The following is an 8232-nucleotide window of genomic DNA, read 5'->3' on the forward strand; positions in this document are numbered from 1 at the left end:
TGCAAATAGGATGATTTGATATCTTATGTCAAAAGTTTCATATTTGAGGAAACAAATACCAGCAGTGGTAACTTTGCTTCCCATCCTTGAACTCTGAGACTGGGCCCTTAACATGTTTATGCTGGTAGCTTTAATGTGAGGTTGGTTGTTATTTATTGGATTACTGCCCATGAGAGGAATTAATGGGTCATAAGAGATCTATGTTTAGTCTTTTGAAGAAACTCTGTACTTCATTCAAGATAGGTTAAAAAGTTTAATTCCCCACCAACAGTCTAATAGAGTTCCCATTTGGCTACATCCATGCCAGCATTTGCTATTTTTAGTTTTCCTCATAGTGGCTATTCTAAGTGGGACGAGGTAGAATCTGTCATGTTTACTTGTACATTTGTTGGCACCTTCTAACTACCATAAATGAATGAATCTATGAAACCTATATTGCTCTGAGTCTTCATTCCTTTCTCTTTGTAATTTTCCCAAGCCTTTCATTTTCCTTAAGACTGGTGAAAAGTCATCCTTTCTTGCCGCGGACGGGCTCTGTCGGGACAACGGAGGACACCTAGTGGAGGAACTGGAATAGGTGGGGAGATGGCAAACAGACAACTCACACACAAGAGGAGTGGATGCTGAGTGCGATTTAATGCAGAGGATAACAAACTTTTAAAGCAAAAGTCTCCATGAGAAAGGGCAAAAGGTTACACAATCTTGCTGCAGGGCTTCATTCTTGGGTGGTCACCAGCTGGTTGCCTGATATACACTTGTTTCAGGCTTTACCTCTATTTTTAAGAAATACAATGGGTTTCGATGTTTATCACCAATTAACCATTACTTTTTTCTATAGAGGCCTTAACTGTCCCATAAGATCTTTCCTGTTCCTTCTTTAATAGTAAGCACCAAGGAGGCCTAGATCTAGCAAGTCTCTTAGTAAATGAAACAGAGTAACAGGAAGTTCTTTCTCCTAAGTAGTTCTCCCAGCAATTGCCATACATTCTTTCTGTTCTAGACACGCCTACAGCTTCTTGTAAATCTCTTACAAACAATTCTTTCTGCTGAAATGAAATCGTGAAACCCCCAATACTTTTATATTTACTTATGATTTGTCTACTAGCCTCCATAAGAGTGGCTTTCAGGGTAGCACTTAACTCTGGTGAGTTAGTCATATTTTTAAGACACTCATCAGATGTTGGAGTTGTCAATACTCTTAAGAAAGAGCCTTGAATAAGGGAACGTTGAGCATGAGTAAGTACAATGAGCAGCAGGAACAGTAAAAGATTAATAGGCACTCCTATACAGTGAAGAAAAGAAAAACAGGGACAGAAACACATCTTTCCCAGGGGCTTGCCAGCCTTTCCAGGAGGTAGGCCTCTTTGAAGCCCCATTCTCTGAGGTAGACTTCGGTGAAGTCCCATTCTCAGAGATAGGTCTCTGTGAAGCCTCATTCTCAGGTCTGAATGCAGGTTTTCCAAGCTAAGCAGACTCCACCGGAGTAGGCGTGGCACTTTCTGATGGGTGAATAGAATTCTATTGTGTGTGTGGGGTGTGTGTGTGTGTGTGTGTGTAAGATGACAATAGGCCCATGAGTTCCTTTCTAAGCCTTTTGTTTTAACTGTAATTTTGTAATTCCATATTAAATTTGGATTGCTTTCTCTACTGCATTGAAGAATATTGTTGGGATTTTGATAGGTATTGCATTGTCAATTGTTTGGGGGGAGTATTGCAGTTTTCACAATGTTAATTCTTCCAACAAGGAGCATTGAAAAGCTTTCCATTTCCTTGAATCTCCTTCAATTTCCTTTTTTGGAGTTTTAAAGTTTTCACAGTAGAGGTCCTTCACATTTTTAGTTAAATTAGTTCCTACTTTTATTGTTGTTGTTTTGTTTTGTTTAGGTTTGATTTGATATTGAGGCTAATACATATGAGGTGGTTTTTTGGATTTCAGCCTGTGTCTTCCAATTGTTGGTAACACAGAAAAAGTACTGATTCTTGTGGGTTCTATACCCTGCTACATTGCTGAAGGTTAGCATCACCTTTACTAACTTGAGTTAGGAAGCTATAGGGTCCTTTAAATACAGGATCATTTCATCTGTGAAAAGTGATAGTTTTACTTCTTCCCTATTTAAATTCCCTTTATGTTTTTCTCTTACCTATAGCCCTTCTAGAAAGTCCATTACTATTTTGAAGAATAATAGAGAGACATCCTTTTCTCATCCATAATTTTAGTATCTTCATGCTTCCACCATTAGGTACATGCTTATTATCTCTTTTTCATACACATACTTTAAATTATATTGAGGAAATTTCCATGCGTTCCTAGCTTCTCAGACATTTTAATCATAAAGTGCTATTTGAGCTTGTTAAAAGCTATTTCTACATCCCTATAGATGATCACGTGGTTCTTGTCCTTGCTTCTGCTGATGGTGTGCGTTATGTTTATTGACAAGTATATTGAATCCAATTGTATCCTAGGATGCATACTGTTTCATCATAGGATATGATTTTTTTGATAGTTGCTGAAATTGGTTGGTGAGAATTTTATTAAGAACTTTTGCATCAATGCTTATAAAAGTGCTGGGTTCATAGTTCTCTTTCTTTGGTGAGTCCCTATCTGATATGAGGAAGAATCTAATTCTAGCTTCATTGAATGTGTTTGATAATTCCATTTCCCTTTCTATTCCACTGAAGAGTTAGATCTGAGTATTGTAAGGTATATGCATGTCTTAATTTCATGGTAAATCCATTGAGTCCTATATTTTTCTGGTATGGAAAATTGTTTATTGACATTTAATTTTCATTTCTTCTTATGTATCATTTCTTGGTTCAACTATAGGAAAGCATCAATTTCTCCAAGATTCTCCAGGTGATTGGCATATGGTTTTCAAAGTTCTCTCTTATCACATTCACAATTTTGCTAATTTATGTTGTGATGTCTCATTTTTTTCCAACTAATTTTATATATTTGGGTGAGTTCTTTTAGGAGCTCTTAGGAGCTGTGCCTCATCTACTCTTAATGTATTTACCTTGTTCTCTGGTAGGGAACATCTTATATTACCAGTTTCTTTTCTTCATGATCTTCTCTATGTAGGATACATTTGATTCACTTCTATCCTGCTGATCTGGTGGAGATAAATTGTTTCGTTTTCTTTGTCATGATTTTTTTTTGGGGTGGTGTGTTCATGGGACCTGAACTCTGGGCCTGGGTGCTGTCCTTCAGCTCTTCAGCTCAAGGCTAGCACTCTACCACTTGAGCCACAGCACTGATTCTGGCTTTTTTCTTTTTTCTTATGTGGTGCTGAGGAATTGAACCCAGGGCCTCAGGCACGCAAGGCAAACGCTGTACCAATTAGCCACCTTCCCAACCCCATGAAATATTTTTATATATCCTTTAAATATAAAGGAGAGTTTGGCTTGGGATCATATTCACGGTTGGTAGTTGTTTGCCTTTAATGTTTGTCATCTATCATGCAAGCCTCTTTTTTCCTTTTTACCATATCAGCTAAGGAATCTGTATTTATTCTGACTGTATAACCTTTATAAATAATCAATCTTTTCTCTATGACACCTTTAAGAATCCTTTCCTTGATTGTAGGACACATGGGCAGCAAAGATGGCGCTGAGAGGGAGTTGAGTGGGCAGAGCCCAATTTACTGTAGAGCACATGGGCAGCAAAGATGGTGCTGAGAGGGAGTTGAGTGGGCAGAACCCAATTTGCTTTACATTCAGTGCGTAACCAGCCTGTGGAAGCTTAGGTGCATGATAGGGTGTGACCTTGACAGTGATTGGTTCCTCTTCCTACCCTGCCATGCCTCCCACTCTTTTTTGCTTTAAAAAGGGCTTGCTCTGTTAATAAATGAGTTTCTTCCTGCCTGACTTGACTCCCTGCTGCATCTGATTATCTCCTGGGTTGAGGGAGGCTGGGGAATGGGCGAGCGTCAGCACTTACCTTTCCTCGGGCCCCATCCATCTTTCATGGGATGGACAAAGTCCCGACATCTGGCGCCCAACGTGGGGCACAAAGGTAAAAGATACTTGCCGAGGCTAAGCAGTCTCTCAGGGTAAGTGAAACCCTTACTATGGGTAATGCTATCTCACAGAAGAAGGAGCAGGAGACAACATTAGGCCTAGAAAGAGTACAGGAGGACTTGGGAAGTGAGAAGGAAAAGGAATGGGTCAAATTCGACTGAGAACACACTGACACATGCACAGTGGAAGTCAAAATAAGGGTGAATGTTACTCCCTCTAACTCAGATGCTGCTGATGGTTGTAGGCCCCCTCTCTATTCCCCCTATTAGAGTGGAGGCACGGTGCCTTATGCAGCCTGCAAAAGGGACTTGCAAGACCTGTACCCCTACCAACCTTCCATGGAGGGGCTGAGGGCTGGGGAAGTAGCCTACTTGGAGGCTGCCACTGGAAAGAAAGGGCCACCACCCAAGAGCCCGGACCCTAGGCCACAGAATTCATTTCCCCAAGCGTATCCAGTCAATCTGGCACCAGGAGCTAACAGGCCCTTGGAATGGTATCCATGGGAAGCTAAGGATCTTAAAGAACTCCGTAAGGCAGTGGCGGAGGATGGCCCAAACTCCTCGGGCCCAGACCCTATTACCAGACATTGCTTATCACCTGTGTGTCCCTAAGGACTGGCTGGATGTGGCCAAAGCCGTCCTTACTTGTTCTCAGTTATTAAATGTTGTGCTTTCTTTAAGGAGGAATTCAGAGTGTGAGCAGAGAATAACCGGCAGGCTCAACCAGCTATAGCTATTACTTACTCATGCTTACAGGGATGGGGGAAGGGTACTCCACTGGCATCCAACAGGCCGCAATACCTGGCCTGTACCATGACCAGGTGAGGCAGCAGGACTTGCCGCATGGTACAAACTGGATGATGTGCCTACTGAGTCCCCCATAGCAGGAGTGAGACAAAAACCAGGTGAGCCTCTACCTGATTTTATAGACCAAGTCCAACAGAGCATTCACTGGAAGCTGCCAGCAGGGAACCTCCAAGATCAGTTTGTATACCTGCTTGTCTGGGAAGAGATGAATGCAAACCACTACATGGCCTGCACAGGATTGAGAGAGAGTTCCCTGGGCAGATGGGTGGTGGCCTCGCAGGATGTGGACATGCAACAGCACCAGTCCCAATCAGTGTTTTAGCTTTACAGGCTCAGACATCTGTAATGACGGAGGCTATTACCCAGGCACTGGCAGCCCAGGGCTAAAGAACCCCAAGACCATCGGGGAGAAGGACTTGTTTCAAATGTTGCCAGGAGGGGCACTTTAAGAGGGACTGTTCACAACAATCTCCTGCCAGCCAGCCTGGGAGCAAACTACCCCCTACACCCTGCCCCAGGGTCAGGGAGGGATACCATTGGAAAAAGAATGTGTATCCAAGTTTGATTTAGATGGAAAGCCTTTAAACTAGGGGAGGGGCGTCCTCTAGCCCCATTAACTCAAGGAGGAATCCCCACTGCTGTGAGGCCCAGGCAGCCTCGTGGCAAAAAGACCTCAGCCCATAGGATCGTCCCCTTGGTGGAAGGACTCCACCCTACAAATGGATGCCATGTTCACTACAGACCATCAAGCATCCTATGATGATATCCTGGATGGATATGAAGCACAAAGTCTTAAACAGGATCTAGAGGGAGTTAAGAAAAAGGATTTTTTAAACTTTCATAACTACAGAGAAGAACAAAGGGGACTCGCTTGGGTGCACCCCCAATCCTAAAAGCCACTGCCCCCCGAGTACCTCCCATTAGGTGGAAGCCGGGAAGCCCAATCTGGGTGGAGCAGTGGCCATTGAACAAACCTAAACTTGTAGCCCTCCACCTTCTGGTGGAGAAACAGATAAATCTTGGGCACATATGTCCTTCTATGAGTCCTTGGAACACATCCGTATGCCTCAGGGGATTGGCTTATGCTCCAAGATGTAAGGTTAATGAAGGGATGGAGCTATTAGGAACGTCCCTAAGAGGCATGCCCTGGACTTCCTCTCTACCTTCAGAATATACCTTGGTTGTAATTTATATTTGTTGGGAGCCGACAGTAAAGCTCTAAAGTCATCTTGACCCCTGTGCTCACTTGGAGGCACGTACAAGGAGCTGGCTTACTTAAGAAACACTAGGTGTGCTGGGAAGTTGGCTCAGTGGTAGAGTGCTTGCCTTGCATGCCTGAGGCCCTGGGTTCGATTCCTCAGCACCATATAAGCAAAAAGAAAAAACCCAGAAGTGGCGCTGTGGCTCAAGTGGTAGAGCGCTAGCCTTGAACTGAAGAGCTGAGGGACAGTGCCCAGGCCCAGAGTTCAGGCCCCACAACCGGACCAAAAGAAAAAAAAAGAAAAAAAAGAAACACTAGGTGCCCGGGATTGCTTTGCTTTGTCTGCAGAGTTTTTTTTACTCTCTATCAGTTGACCTTGTCTTGTTTTTACTGCACTCTGTTTTTCCTGAAATTTACCTTGTTTTTCTGGACTATTATAGCCTTATGTTACCTCTTGACTTCTAATAGTATATATTAGGAAAAGTTAAAAATAAACGGTGCTGCAGTCTTGAGCTGCAGACCTCCCAACCCCATCCTGTGTCTTATGTCTTTATTTTTCCGCATCCTCGCCCCCTAATTCAGGATTGCCTTTCGTTGCCGGCAGGCTCCAGCAGATATTAAAGATTGGTTTTTTTATGTCCCCCTGCATTCAGATGACTGCGAGAAGTTTGCTTTCTTCATCCCTTCTCTTAATTTTTCCCAGCCTGATTAGAGGTGTGAATGGACGGTGCTGCCACAGGGAATAGCCAATAGCCTGGCCTTCTGCCAACAACAGTTGGCCACACTTTTATGGCCTGTTCTGGGTTCAGATACCTCTCTTCCCTATGCCTACATGGATGATATTTAATTCTGGGGCTTCAAAACCCAAGCTGCCTGGAGGGCCTTCTGGCTCAGGTTCTTGCCATATTCAAAAAGTGGGGGGTTACCATAGCCCTTAATAAAATTCAAAAGGTACCTCCTTTGAAGGTGCTCAGGACCCACCTTACCTTGACTCAGGCCAGCCCCCTTAAGCCTTTGCTGGATATTCCAGCCTCTCTAACCTTAACCAAACTTCAAAGATACAGACTGAAAATGAGGGCCAGTGGTGTCTTCATATGAAGCTTATTCTAAGAATGAGAAAATATGAAATAATGCCTTCTATGTAAGTGATTTGGGAACTGGCAGAGCAAAAAGTGAAATGACGCAACAAAAAAATATAAAAACAAAATAAATTAGGATAATTATTGAGCAGTCATATTATCTATGAGAACCATGAAAGGAAGAGGAGAGAGACAGATGTGCAATAACCTAGCTATCCACAAAATCCATGCCTCTGATCAATTTATAGAGTAAACAATTGTATATTATCTGAGTCAAGCAGAAAAGGTTAGATAAGGTGATGTTAGGGAAATGAACCCTAAGATATGTATTCAAATGATTTTTTTTCATGTGATTGTTTCTAACGCATTTGTAAGATTATTTCTTTGTTGCTTTGTATGTCCCTCCCTCACAGTGTAACCCCTGATTTCACTGTATTTGATGTCGGTATAATTTGTGGAGGGAAAGGGGAAAAACAAATCGTTTAAATAGGGATACAGGTGGACCTATTGCAACAATGAGATGTACAAGTCGTTATGTTGAAAATAAACTTTATAACTTTGGTGCAGCGGGGGGGAGGGTGGTGGCAGGGGAAGGATGGGAAGGGATGGGAAGGGGAAACAAAGGAGGAGGCTACAATGCTTGATAAATGTACTCATTATCTTGCCTATGTAATTGTAATCACTCTGTACAGTATTTTCACAGTTAAAAATAATAATAAAAGAGATGGAAATAGAATTTATTTATTTACTTGAAATTAGTAAATACATTTTTTAGTAGCCTATATAAAGAGACATAGCTGTGAGCAAATCGCAGACAAGAATCTAAATCCGATAATTCTAGTAAGAGATATGACTGAAATCAGTTGAATCACACTTTTCCTGTAGAGTGAAGGAAAGCAGCTAGAGAAGGCATGTCGATTGTATCTGGGACAAAACTTTGTGGAAAATGGGATCAAGGATTACTTATTTGTGATCCACTGGCGCTAGATGCGTGATCTTAACAATTGCTTGCTGATTCTGAACTATTGCTTTAACCATTATATTCTCCAAGAAGAAAAGGTGAGATTTAATTGATAGCAAAGGACTACTAATACACTTTGACTTCTCAATAAGCACATTCAATCATCAA

This window comes from Dipodomys spectabilis, unplaced genomic scaffold (genome assembly GCF_019054845.1).
Source record: "Dipodomys spectabilis isolate Male_0828 unplaced genomic scaffold, ASM1905484v1 ptg000105l, whole genome shotgun sequence".
NCBI classification, from domain to species: Eukaryota; Metazoa; Chordata; class Mammalia; order Rodentia; family Heteromyidae; genus Dipodomys; species Dipodomys spectabilis.